The sequence below is a fragment of the Amblyomma americanum genome, chromosome 1, assembly GCF_052857255.1.
Source record: "Amblyomma americanum isolate KBUSLIRL-KWMA chromosome 1, ASM5285725v1, whole genome shotgun sequence".
Classification (NCBI taxonomy): Eukaryota; Metazoa; Arthropoda; class Arachnida; order Ixodida; family Ixodidae; genus Amblyomma; species Amblyomma americanum.
Genome location: NC_135497.1, coordinates 183,455,708 through 183,470,748, shown reverse-complemented (window position 1 = coordinate 183,470,748; position 15,041 = coordinate 183,455,708).

The following is a 15,041-nucleotide window of genomic DNA, read 5'->3' as shown; positions in this document are numbered from 1 at the left end:
AGGACACTCATTTTGGAGATTTATGCACTGTACTGATCTAATAAGGCTATACTGTATGTACTGTTTCCAAACTTAGACGCACGAGGCCGGAAAGTACAGTACAACCTGCAGAATTCGGACGAAGAGCCATTGGTGGATGGACACAGCTTGGAAGCACCATCCGGCAGCCGGACGCCTCAAGCAGAACGGAAGAAACAGAGTTCTCCAAGGCAAGTGCCAACATTGCTTTACCCTTGCCTAAGCCCCGAGTTTAACGGTCCGGAATAGTTCTTTACAATACTGACGTCTTTTTAAAGTCAGTAAAGTCAGCAAACTGGAGCTGACACAGCCATCTTGCGCATTACTGAGCGACCTGGCAAGGCGCAAGACGTTTATGTTGTGTGCAGCAAAAAATGAGAAACCGTAAGCATTTTTCTCACTGCAGCAGAAAAACAATTCCTCACTGACTGAATATACGGAGTGCCCTGAATGTCGCAACATCAGGAACGTCAAGCTACCTAATCGAATAGCTATAGAAGAGTGTTGCTAATGTTTCAGTGATAGCCGTAAGTTATTTGTTCTCTGAGAAAGGCGGTGTGTTATGTCCGTTGCTAGGAAAATTTCACTTCCTTAAGGCGATGTTTTTTGTGTCTTTCATTGTATACACTTTGGCACTAACTGACAAGGTTGTACTGTACACTGGATTCTTTTCCAGTATCTGCAGCAATGGGACATACCAAATGGCACCAATCACTTCAATTTTTTCTTTAGTTCTGGCTCAGGCATTTGAATAAACTTCTATGCTTCTAAGCTTAGTCAATTCCTCCACGTGGACTTATATGGAATATCCTGCGAGCATAATCAAAGAGGCTATCATTATTCGCGTTCTGACTGTCGTTTGCAGTCTTGATACACCACAGAGGTGAATCATTTTAAGGGACGTACTCACACAGACCATAACAAGCAAGCATAACTTCTGATAACAAGCCCACAAGTTAGCACACCTTCTGGCACAGGATTTCGCTGCACGCCACTTCTTAAGGCGAATGGCAGACGCCCAGACTTCTGGAACATTGTATACATAAAGTGTAATGCTGACACTGAACGCTAAAATACTTCCTGCTATTAACCTAGCCTCGTCGCTTGATCCAATGAGGTCACAGGCCTGGCTCACATATCGCAAAGCGTGTATTTGTTTTTGATATTTGCAGGGCATCGAAGCCGCTTTTGAAGTCTGTGGAGAAACTACGTCACGGTGGTGATTCCAAAGGGACAACCAAGAGGAAGGACAGCGGTAAATGCCTTCTAAGCATAGTCGTTTCGATAGAATTCAAAAGAAAAAAAAGTAAAAAAACGGTAATTTCTTCATTGGCGACTAAGGTTTGCAGACCAGCGCAGCTGTAGTACAGCTATAGCCTGTCTTAACTTGTCAAGGCAAATAATGACCTCGCAGGAATTTGTTTGTTGATTTTTTGTTTACACATACTATCGATTCAACCTGGAAGAAGATAGGAGTGGAAAAAAAACAACAAATTGTGGTAAACACAGGTCGGAATAAGCGAGATCAAATACAACATGCCATCAATACGCACTGCTGTTTTAAATATCTGGAAAGAAATGTATGAAAACTGCTCTACGAATTGCGCATCGCCAGGTTGAGCTGGATAACAATTCCATTTGAATGGCATAACAGGAAAAAAGGCTTATCTGAAGTAACCTTTAAGAAACTTTCTGCCTAGAGATGTTAATATGTTGGTTATGACTTACGCCTGTCTTTGCATCAATTATCTATTGCTATTTCTTCACCAAAACTAAACCATTTATGAGGCAGTAAAGAAGAGTTAGCCTTTTCTCTTTTTGTCCCTGAGAAAGCAGAAGCAAGTCAGCTCTGACGTAAAAAGGTGTCACAGAACCTAACCATCGGTAGCGGAAAAAAAAGCATAACGCCCGTCTGTGTAACTGGTCAAGCTAGAGACAGACTCTTTGTGGATTGGGCCGCATATTTCACATGCGTATACAAGAACGGGGCGTACAAGCACCATGTACGCTATTATTTTTTTATCAGTGGAAGTCCGTCTTAGCCTAATTTTCTGTTACCCTTCCCAGCAATGTTATAAACATGCCTTGTGCAGCTAAGGTTCGAAGTTAAGGTCAAGCCGTTGTACACATATTCCATTACACGAGGAAGTGGTTTCGTTCGGTTTTTGAGATTTAACATACCAAAGCGACTTAGGCTATGAGGGACACCGTAGCGGTGGGCTCCGGACAATTTCGACCACCTGGGGTTCTTTAACGTGCACTGACGTCGCACTGGGCACGGGCCTCTAGCATTTCCTCGGCATGTCAGCAGCAGAGCACCATAAACAATAAGCCTCCGGGGCGGCTATGTGGAAGTGGGCTACACTGCAACGCATGCGTTTGTTGTTGTGTTGTGTTTTATAGCACATACTCGCGACTCAAAACATCGTGCGCCAGAAAAATGTTTGTTTAGTTTAGCGGTTGACACTTGTGAATAATTGTCATGCAAACTTTCTAGTGCGGATTTAAGGACATCTGCTACTTAGTACACCAATTATCTATCAGCAAAAAAAAAAATATTTAGCTTGCCTTGCTCACTAGTCGATCTGACTCCCTTAAAGTGGGGAGAGACTTTGAAAATGAGTCTTAAAATTTAGCTGTACAGAAGTTGTCATAAAAGATATGGCTATAAAATTTGCAAAGAATATTGAAGGGATACGCATCAAATTTTAGGCGGTCAAATTTTCTGCTAGAATGAAAGCTGGAATTCCTAAGACGACCTAAACCGCAGCGTTTCTTGCACGAAGGCAGTGGAAAGCCCCTTTTCCCCTCATTTTCCCCTTGAACTGGCGCACCTGTCGGCGGCGCCCCGAACTACTGCCCCTTGGAAACTCTGACGTCACGCGTCTCCCTGCCTCCGTGCGCGGCCGGCCCGGCCGCTTCGGCGTCACGGCGTGCGCCTGCTGCATCTGCGTGGACGCTACGCGCCACGTAGGGGACGCGCTGCGAGTGCCGCGGCTTGTGTCCGCAGTCCTTCGATGTCGAATTGGATCCACGCGGCTACCAGACGAGCAGGGGGGGGGGGGGGGGGGGGGTGCAAAAGTATTATTCCGCTAAAGGTTGTAAGAGTAGTGCGGCGGGAGAAGAGACACGCCATGTCATGCCTTCCCAAAGGATGCTAAACTCTGAAGAATGGATCCGTGTGGCGCAGCTAGCCTTCGCGAAAAACCTTCTAGGCCTGAATTCTTATCGCGGCAGTTTAATCGACAGCCACTGAAGTACAAATCTTTCTCCGTTCCGAATCCACATAATTGAAACGAGAGTACCTTAAACCTGACTCATTTCTGTACACAATGTCACGTATGTTTGTGGCGGAGACGTTATTGAAGAGCTAAAGCCAAGCAGGAGGGAGCAGTTGTTGTTGTCCTCGAGCTCGGTAATGGCGGTCGATAAGCGATAGCAAGCGCTACATCGTTGTCTTCCAGGTCAGCTGTGCGCCAGCTCGCAATACAAGGTGGCAACATTCTCTAGAAAGCGCAAGACCGAAATCATGAAAGCCGCGTTTTATCGTAAAGGGGAATTAAACTACACTGAAGGTTAGAGGTCACTTATAAAGAGCGCGGAGTTTACGGCAAAAAAATGTGCACTCTGTAGCACATGTTAGTGCAAGTAATTACAGAGGATATCGAAAAATGCAGCTGCATTTGTTGCATCGTATTTTCATTTTTAATAGACAGTTCGGAGGTATTTTCCCTTGCTCCGGTTTTTTTGCTGATTCAAACAACCTCCGACGGAAAATCATCTCGGATGCGACGCGGAGTAGAAATACACCATTATAAACACACTCGTATCTCTTATTCCGAATTTGCAGGATATTCACCGAAGAAACTGCCCGCGAGCAATATATGTGTACGCTTGAACTGGTAGAAAATAAATATATCGTGTAATAGTGTTTTCATGCGAGCATGCGCAAATATAAGAAAACTTGAAGAACTTCTTGGCTCATGGCCGAGACCACCAGAGAGTAACAGCGTAGACAATTTACGAACAGGCCAATGCCACGAAAATCGCGCGCCAGATTCCGTTCGTGAGAGTTGCGCACGCAAGCCTGGCAGTGTAGTAACAGCGCTTTAGTCACAAAAACTGCGTGCTGCATTCTTTTTTGCTACGCCGATGAAATTAAGTTGGCTGCTTTTATACGTCGAGCACTCACTCCGCTGTTCGCGCTGCCTACATGATGTATAAATCCTATTTCAAATCCCTCTCCCCCCGCCCCATCACGGCGTTGCGGCTGTTGTTTTTGAAGCAATGAATGAAGGTGACGTCTTGATTTACATTCGACAAAGGAAATGTTTTAATACTTAATTCAGGAAAACTTGTCCGGGTCATATCACATTGGATTATGCATTGCTACCACTACGGGGAGCGCGCCTGTGCAAAATTTCATCCTCCAGGCTCGTTTTACTCGTCATCGCTCGATGAAGCTGCGGTGTTGTAGCCGTATCTCTAGTTCATTGTCATTCCGATATCTGAATGATATAATCGTTACTACCACTGCCACTTTCCGGGCTGTAACCGTCGATCAGTTTCATGTTTCCATGCTGCCAACTCTGAACTTCCAGGCGCGACAGCTGAACCGATGTCAGCTCGGTGCGACGGGAGCAGGCCACTGCGAGACGAGTGACATCACGCACAACTCCCAACTAAGCGTGCGGCAAACGGCGCGCGAGCACAAAACCTACGAAAATAATGCCATCCGCGCAAAAATAAATGAAATAAAGACTCACACTTTAGATAACCGCACCTTCTGAATCCAATCTCGATGTTTTTACAGAAAGTCGTGATATAATGCAGTATCTCTTTAAGGATAGACGCAGCACGCATTATAGCTCAAATTTGTTTTAAATTTTAAATTTTGTTTAGTATTTTATTTCTGTTTTTGTTTTTTCTACTAATGTACCTTTTTCTTAAAATCTACTATCCGCAGAGTGTTGCAGTTTTGTACGAAAGTAGCAACCAACGTTAACACAAGTGGAACAGAAAAATTATTTGATTCCAACAACTTTATTTGGTATGTTTTTATCTTTGTCGATTCAATAAAATTTCTATGTATGAATTGTTTTTCTTTTTTAGTCAGAAAAACACGAATGCACCTTTGCTATTGATTCTAATTCCAGTTATGTAAATGCCATTAACTAACAACTATGAAACATCTTGTTTGCATACTTGTCTTATAGTTCTCGGGGAAAAAGGTGCACAAACTTTCAAAAATGTTGTTTTAAGGAAAACGCCAAAAAAGTCCCTGAAAACCGTTTTATTCATCAAAACTTCCCTTGACAGGAGAGCTGCAAAAGGTGTTCTAGTGGCTGAAAAATGTACGACAAACAAGGCCAAATTGTAAGCTGAAACGAGAACTTGAGTTTCTGATCCTAAACTTCAGAACATTGAATTTTTGCAAGTATCTGAAACGAGCACATCGAGGTCCACTAACTTTTCCGCTCGACGTGACGAAGTAAAATGACAAAAAATATATTTTTTGATATCGCGAATACCCAAGTGGAATATAGGTATTTTCTGAAAGATAAATTTTTTATCAGATGATCGCAAAATCTCACAATTGAATTTTTTGACAAAACGAAGTCACACCCCACCTTAAATATGATGCGGTCGTGTGCGAATAGCCGAACTTGTACAGGTGAATCTGGAATCAAGTCATACGATGTACATCAGAAATAAAGGCCAAGAATAGACTCAAGTGGCACCCCTGACATGATTTCGCTTGAGTCGAACCTATATCCTAGCCTAATAATTCTGGCAAATTACTATGCAACGCACACTGTGTTGGTCCTATATTACTGAAAACAAAAACACTCTAAAGAGAACCAAACACACACAAAAGAACTACTGAGAGCCTCCGCAATTCTAGCCTTGTTTTAAGTAAGGCCCTGCTGTGTATTTAATTTAGTTAAGTTGATGTCTTGGAAACCGACACGTCTCTCCCAAAGCTGTGCAGAGATTTACCTGAATATTTACTCATAATGATGCTGTAAAACCTATCTTTTGTTGCCTTAATCATTGATTTTAACCTTTTACCTAATGTCTTAAGCCATCAGGTACTTACTTGAATAATGTTTCTTGTTATTCACGGGTTGTGGTAAACCTCGGGTTGTCGACCCGTTTCGTCTTACATCTCAGAGGTACCTGTAGCTTAACACAGCCTCTTCCTCAACCTTGAACACCTGTAAACTATGAAACTCAGCCGCCACCGCGGTGGCTCCGTGGTTATAGTGCTTGGCTGCTGACCCAAAATACGCTGGTTTGATCACGGCTGCGGTGGTCGCATTTCGATGGAGCCAAAATGCTAGAGGCCCGTGTACTGTGCGATGTCAGTGCACGTTTGAGATACCCTGGTGGCCGTAATTTTCGGAGCCCTCCACTACGGCATCTCTCATAGCCTGAGTCGCTTTGGGACGTTAAACCCCATAAACCAAACCAAACCAAACCGAAACTGAGCGATAGTTGATATGCTAAGGCTCATTAGGGTTGCTCTCCTCAAAGCAGTCAGCACGGAAACTTTGAGTATGGTAGCATCGTCAGTTTATTATATGCCTGTAGTATGTCGTATGTTTTTGCAAACTGGCGAATGGACCCAGCTCTGAAGTTACACTGGCTACGCAATAATTCCAAATTCCAAGAAAAATGGCAACTTCGTGTGGCCCCGCTACCACACTAAAAAAACGAGGTCTTGAACTCACCTGGTGTTGCCATGAACACGGCAGTGACATGTTTGTGCTTTACATCCGGCCAATTCTTTAACAGCACCGCTCGAGCGTCGACCAAACCGCTTGCCAGCGCCTTATCCCCGCGGGGAGCGGTGAAGCCAGTGAGAATAACTGCATGCGCAAATTTTGCCCAGCCGCCGCGGTGGCTCAGTGGCTTGGCGCTAGGCTGCTGACCCGAAAGACGCGGGTTCGATCCCGGCCGCGGCGGTCGTATTTCAATGAAGGCGAAATGCTAGAGTCCCGTGTGCTGTGCGATGTCAGTGTACGTTAAAGAGCCCCAGGTGTTCGAAATATCTGGAGCCCTTCACTACGGCGTCCCTCATAGCCTAAGTCGCTTTGGGACGTTAAACCCCCATAAACAAGTCTGCCCACACAACGACTGTCGTCTGCTGGGCTCTTCCCATTATCACGACACAACCCCGGCCACGTTCTTCTCCCCCGGCTGATGACAGCGGCTTCGTGGGGAAGCAAAAGAACGGCGAACGACAGGGTGAACAAATCGTGAAAGACATAAGAGCGCAAACTGGCAACACGGACAAGGAAGGGAACAGGACGAGCGCTAGTTGCGCTCGTCCTGTTCCCTTCCTTGTCCGTGTTGCCAGTTTGCGCTCTTATGTCTTTCACGAATATGCACCAACAAGCCCAGTTGCAAGTACTTCTTGGTGAACAAATCGTTGTTAAAGTTTTAGGCATGTCGCTAGATTTTACTCGGCTGCAAAATTCACTACGTAGGCATCATATAGTGACAACGCAGCTGCGGCTGTGTATAAATTGCGGTCGCCCCGTCGAGTTTTTTTCCCTAGCAGTCAAGGAGCAAGAAGAATGCCAAAACGCATTCAGGAAAAAAAACGCGGATGCGTATTCTGGCACTGGCGACAGCGGAAAAATCTCAAAGGGGGATAGCTAGGGAAGTTGGTGTGAGAAAGGCAACAGTTAATAAGATTATTCAGGCCTTCCGTGATGAAGCAAACGCAAAGCCGCAAACGCAAAACCTTTGCTTTTGCGCTATTCCTTTGCATTTAGCCGTTTTCGCACAAAATCCTCACTTGTGTACAAACCGACAATGTCCTTTATTTGGCCCGCGGTCATAAAGGTATACGCAACAGCTAGACCAATAATGACCATATCTTGCTCTGGTGTTGTCTTGAGCTTTAAACATCTGGGTGCGTACCCAAATGCGTCGACCCAGGTGGTTGAAATTTCAGGAGGCCTTTCCAGAAGCGACTCATCGCCTGAGTCACTTTGGGACGTTAAACCCCAATAAACAAACAAACTATACCTGAATTTATATAAACGGTGTTTCACCTAAGACTGTTAACAAAACTTAAAGATAGGCTTTTTGAGTTAGCAGAGCGCCCTCTTCGGCATGTGATTGTCAGTGGTTGTGTGCATCCGAATACAGCTAGCAGGTTGATAACTAGCAGGTTGGTAAATTGGGGATTGGTTGAATAATAATGAATAGCTAACTTTTTAACTGTTACTGATAAGCTCCTCATTTATGGAGATGTTTGTAGCCCAATTTCATTAAAACTTCCTGTTGGGCGAGTTGGTTGTTCATCTTGATGTTCCAGCGCATGAACTGATTGCACTCAACCGAAAAGTGGCACTGAAGGCGAAAGATGAGGACCGCGACCGCTGCCTTCTTGAAGGTGTGGACTGCTTGCGGAAGTTTCCTCCAAAAGATCCGTACATGCGCAGTGACAATGTCTTTAGTGGCGTAGTGCCTTTCTGTAAGAGCAAGAACCTGGTACTTCTACAAGCGGATAAGGAGGGCGGGTTTGTTGTTTTAGAGCAGGGACTTTACAATGAGAAAGCGCAGGTAGCAGTACATAAGAACTTTGTCCCTGTCAAAAAAAGGGAAGTGAGAATTAAGACGAAGTTCACCGAACTTTGTAAGAGGTTAAATCTGAATGCACTCGCCAGGGACATTACTAATAGCAGGGGAAACAGTCTAAAACCTTTTTTCACAGCTAAGACCCACAAACCGGAGATTCCGTTCAGGACAATTGTTAGTGAACAGGGATCGTGGCAGGTAAACGTCAGCCAGTTCTTGCTAAAGAAGCTAAAATGCCTTGTCTTGGACGATCCCTTTCTTACCAAAAAGTCAGTCGATGTAGCACAGTTTGTTAAGTCTAATGAAGACATTGGCTTTGGTTTTTCCATAGACATACAAGACCTTTTTTATTCCGTGCCTAAAGATCAAATTCTACTGTCTGTTAAGGAATGCATTGAAGAAAACGGCGACGTGTCGTTCCAGAACTCAGCAGGCTTGTCTGTAGATAACTTTTTAGAACTTTTGCAGTTTTACTTGAATGCTACTTTTATTGTTGTTAACGACCAGCCTTTCTTGCAGCGAAATGGCATCTGTATAGGGTCTTGCGTAGCTCCTATTCTGTGCGATATTTTTTTAGCTAAGGTAGATAAGCGGCTGGAGCAGACTTTTAAGGAGAGCGGGATAGTTTTAAAGGTTTTTAGGTATGTAGACGATTTTTTAGTACTTTTAAAAAAGCAGAAGACCTTCACCTACCCCTCTAGAGTAGGTGAAGTTTTAGATACTTTTAACGGACATGGTCTTGGTTTGACTTTTACCCATGAACTGCCCGACGTTTCGGTTTTACAGTTTTTAGACCTCAGATTAACGTTCTCTGAAGGACACGTCTGCTGGGCTACTATCCACGCGCAAAAAAGGAGTTGTTGCCGTATGACTCGGCGCACTCCAAGACTATAAAACGAGGAATAGCTTCGCTTTGTATGGAATCTTCTCTCCAAAAATCGTGTCCACATCAAATGTTTGACAGCTTTAATCATCAGATAAGCCGGCTTTTGGCTGCAGGGTTCCCCTGGTCGGTTCTGACTGCCGTTTTCGAGGCCATTCTTCAGAAGTCCAAACGTGGAGCAGGGCCAAAAATGGCTGAAATTCAACAAAAGGCCCCTAGGCCTGAGGTCGTGCCGTATATCCACAAAATTTCGCACAACCTCAAAAAAGTTGCAAGCAGACACGGTGTACCTGTCGTGTTCTCGGCTCCCAACAAATTGGGAAAGCTCTGCCCACGCATTTGTGACGCAAAAAAAATGTGTGTGTCTGAAGAAGCACCAGAAACCGTTCGTTCGGTGTTCCACTGGAGTGGTTTACTCCATTCCTATGTCTTGTGGAAAGTTTTATGTCGGCCAAACTGGACGTTGTCTGAATGACCGTCTGGGGGAACACGCCCTAAATTTAGAAAACCGAGAGGACAAATACGTGCATTTGGTTGCGCACGTTAGTAACTGTGAAGAATGTGTGGCCCGGTTTGAAGAGACGAAGGTTCTTGGCAGGAGTAGAGATAAGAAGGCACGGATTAGCCTAGAAGCCTATCATATAAACTTGGTGGCGAGTGCATCAGCGAACCTTCTTTATCTCTGTTCGTGGCTGAGATCGCCTTTTTTAAAGCGGCTAACTTAATTTTCACAAATGTTTCTTTTCATGTCTTACGCATGTCTGCCAGCGCATGCGTTCTGCTTTAGTGGCTTTTTCACACCTTGTTTTGTTATCTCATTCTTTCTTTCTTTTTTCATTGTATATTACCCCACCCTTCGGCCTTTATAATGTGTGGCCTTCCGCCAATAAAGCCAGTTGACAGTTTGCGCTTGTGTGTGTGTGTCGCCTTTCTCGTGTGTCGTTTTATTTGCGCAAAAGAACATTTCTAGATCAAGTTGTAGTGCAATGTTGGTATATCCACATCAGCTTTTAGATTTTCGAAAATGACATTCTCGTCGCCGCTTCAGTGCAAGGAATTTTGGGGGCCCATACGGGCGAAACTAAAACCACGTGACCGGAGAGAGCACTCGCCACGCCTACAAGCGCGCGTCGCACACCGGCATGGGTTTCAGGAGCTCGTTTCGCGGCGCCCGTTTGGGAGCGGCGATCGGGAAAAGAGCATGTGGCAGTGACAGGCGCGCCGCTGTGCGAAGGGCACTCAATGGCGTGGTTAGCGCTCTCTCTGGCCACGCGGTTTCGGTTTCTGTCATGTGCGGTCCCAGAATTCATTGCACTGCAGCAGCGACGAGAATGGTATTTTCGAAAATCTAAAAACTGATATAGATATTACTTACGGTGGGCTACAAACCTCTCAATAAATGAAGACCTTAACAGTAGCAATTAGAATTTACTATTTTATATTAGTTAACGCCTGCTATAGTCAACACGTTTAAGGTGCATTCTGCTGTACATCACCGCTGATAATGTTATGCCAAAAGAAGTGGTCTTCTAGCTCAAAAAAACTATATTTAAAAAATGCTCACACTTTTAGGTGAAACACCCTGTATCCGGGGCCCTCATTGTCGCGTTTAATTGGTGTCGGCATACAACATACTTGCGAAACAGCGCTTGGTTCCAGTATACTCAGTCTCGTCACGCTGCCCACCCTCTCTGGACCTCAGCTTGATTCGTGAAGAAGTAGTTCATCCAGAAGAAGAGGAAAAAACAAGCGTTAATAATGGGAATAATGAAGCTTAGTATCCCAGAGGCCTAACGAGGGGATAATTACAATCGACATGGAGCTAAGCACAGCAACACCGCGAAAACGCGAATCGATCTTTTTAAAGTTTATAGCCGCGTGATTGGGATGCGGTGCATGTCACTTGTAATTAGTCGCTAGTTGGAAAGCTTAAATCCGTAAGCAGTAAATAAGTCCACCGTTGTTCGTCTGCAGTGCAGTGCCCTCTAAAAGTAGCACAGCGCACTAACGACTAAACTCATGTTTCTTTTTTTTATCGTGCTCCTCATCCTCGTTGATTTCGCGCTCGATCGAATCGCGTATGACAAGCACACGGTACAAACACGTCAGCATTCGTTTTCGTCCTTCGGCGGCCCGATGATCAGTGCTCTCTGTGCAGGAGAGAAGAAGGAAGAGCAGGGCGAAGCAGGCCGGTCATGCGCGCCGGAAGCCGCAGACTCGGATGACCGGTGCCCTCGCGAGACGCTGCCGCTGCTGGACGTGGTCCTGCCTTACCCGGTGGTGCCCCGGCCAGCGCTCGTCCGCGACCTGGGCCGACACCACGCCGAGCCCCACGTGCCGCGGGTGAACGTCTGCCCTCCGACGCCCCTGCACAGCGACCACGACGAGCGGTAGGGGATCTTGCAGGAGGCAGCCAAATACGGGCCTTCTCGGGCGCACAGCCCACGACCTCCCGACTTTGAGCACACGTGCTGAGGCCTAGCTCTATAGAAGCCATAGAGCTGCATGCACTAGCGCTGCGATCGTTTATCCATACCAGGGATCACGGGAAGTGCAATGCTTGTATTTGGTTCACTTGTACGACGGTCACTCAACTCGAGGCAAACGTCCTAGAAATGGTTTGCTTATTTCCGTGCGCTCCTAATACAGAACATTAACTTGGATTAGATTTAGCTAAAGAAGTGTGAAACGAACTATTGAAAAGCGAGCGTTGCGGCGCAGTTATGATTACGCAGCAGAATCCACAATTTCGGCTGCACAGTAGCCGAGTCCAGTACAGTACGAAGCTTGCAGTTCCCGACCGTGTGATAACCAACCGTCTAACACACTACCAGCGACTGTAGCGACGAGCCAGCAGATGCAACTCAACTATGCATGTCAGGCGTGAGCAACTTCGCTGTACGGCAGTGTAGCTCGGTGGAATAGTGCCTGCTTTCGGACGCCGAGTTTTTTTTTTCTCGTTTGATTCCCATGTTTTTTGAGTTATGAGTTCTTCCCCAATAAGACAGGTTCTTATTTCACATGGCTGTTTAAAAAAATTGTAGGTTTTGGCCCGCTTAGTCAATTTTCAGGGCATGTGGTATTTTCTGCGGCGCTTGGGGTTGAGAAGCGTGCGAGAACTGCAAGTTGCGAGGATAGATGCTGGAATGGCTATGACTGGCAAGTACGCTTCCCGGAATCACCAGGATAGATGAAGGGGTCTTTGAGGAGCTCCTACAGATGGTGGCGGCCCCTCTTCTCTGTTGGTAATTTCGAGAAGCTTTGAGCTGGATACGTTACTTGAGAACCGACCGGAGAGCACAGGAACACACTTTGCCAGCTCTTGTCCCTGCGCTTCTTCTCACTCACTGGAACATCGCAGGGGCACTGCCAAAAAGGAGCAATGCCAAAGGCTCGCTCACGGTGTGAATTTTTGGCGTCGATGGCAGCGTTTCGATCTGATCCTCTTGAAGTAAATCAATGGGCAAGCTCTTGCGCCGAAAAGTGTAGCAATGGCTGAAGTTGATTCAGAGCCTTGTGCTAAGTTCGTCAGTGTGCACGAGAGCTTCCACTTCCTGAACATTCAACGTCAATATAAAGAGCAGGATGATCAGGAGCAGTAAGTTACAGGGGAAAATTAGACACACGCGACAGCTTTTAAATAATTTTGCTACTGTTTACTTCACAAATTAGTGGAAGCACCGAGGTCACGGGTATTTTACGGTGTTGTACTGGGAGGGATAATTGTAGCAAGCGCTCCCTCGCTCTCTGCTTGACGGGGGATTCACACGAAATAGCTGTGCGAAAACTGGGAAACGAATAAATACCGCACGAACGACTTTTCACGACATATGGAAGACTGGCGGTATTGTTCTAAACAGAGACTCATACGGTGCTCTGTTTCCATTAGTCAGCAGCAAGAGTGTCGTTTACCGGAACTTTCTGCCGTCTAGTTGGTGCACGTTTGGATTTCGTGACGTACCGTGAATCTGGCAAACTCAGGGAAAACGGTGTGTACTTTAGCGAAGTACTAAACTTGTGCCAGAATTCTCGTACTCCATAACCTTGGCAAGCAACATGTGGCAGTACGGGGACAGTCTTCCGCTCCTCACTACCTCTCCGCGGCTGCAGCGTGTTAGCTCGCGAACCGCAGAGGGTTTCGTGCTCGAGGTGACAAGGGGGGGGGGGGGGGGGGGGGGATGGCAAAGCGGGATCGCTCATATGCTATTTATTACACTTACAAATAATACCCAGAGCGGGCGAGCTAGCTACAAAACGTCAACGAGGCATTCCTCGGAAGTAGAAGGCTACGTCAGAAGGGCTTCCGACTTACCGACTGGGGCGGAGGCGCGACTTCGGAGGTATCAGCGGCGAACATTTGTATGCGCCGACAATGGCGGCCGGGACTTCCCGCGCGCGCCGCATTCTTGGGGCAAAGCCATCCCCGGGCATTGGCTGGGGGAGGCGGCGGAGCGCGCGTTTGCCGCGCTCGCTTCGCTGCCCTGAACCAGAAGTCCGGCGGCAAGGCACGACGGATCTCCGAGCACCTGCCGCGGAAGCTGACAAGAGCGTGCAATCGCAACCGCTCGCGACGCTAGCCAGTTCCCCAAGAGACTCTCACCACCTCCGCGGAGTTCCGCGTAGCCTTCGAGGTGGCGCGCCCGTCGCTGCTTACGCTTCCCCCACCAGGGAATTTTGCTCCTTGCTATAGTGTTATCCTCGCCCAGCCGGCCCTGTTCTGACGATTGATGGTGGTGATGGTCGGCTGCGTAGAGACGGAGGGGGAAACAGGTTTTCCGAAAACTTCGGATAGCAAGGTCAGAAGCCAATCTAGCACAGCTAGCGGCGGCGCTTTCAGATACAACTTGTAGTTTCGCTTTTTCACATGACGGAAAAGGAGAAATCAAAGGCATGTAATTTATTAAATAAGCATAAATGCAGAGGTAGGGAGCTCAGATATTGTTGAAGCACTCTGAGCAATGTCCTTTAATCACAAAAACAACTACCATTTTCTACCGACACCGCTTAAACAGAAATTGTTGTTCTGGTTCTCCCATCGAATAACTATAGTTCCACAGCGATGCGTATTACCTCCCAAATAGTGTCTGTATGGACTTGTATGGAAGTGAGGGTCATTCACACAATGGAAATGGTTCTTACTTTTACATTAGCGCACAACTGCTGCACCGTGGAAGATGCCTGCATGTTTCGCTTGACTGTTAACGATCAAGTCCGACTTCTTCGCAGAGTAACTCGTATTCACGACTTTTTACCATGAAATAAAATCTTGGTGTCGTGGGGACTATACGATGAGGGGGCGCCACTACATATATTTGCCTCCGCCAGAGATGCGCACACCGATTAGGTCTCAGATAGACTCTTAGCGAATTTAGCTTGAACAGGCCTGCTTCATTACTAATTCCATTTGTACAAGAGCTTTCACGTGCGAAGTCCGTAGGTGGCCTAATAACAGCAAACAAGACGTGAAAAATTGCGGCACGTTGTCAGTGGAGAGGGCTGTAGATGTTGAAAAACAAAAACAAAAAAACTGCCCATGACTGTTAGG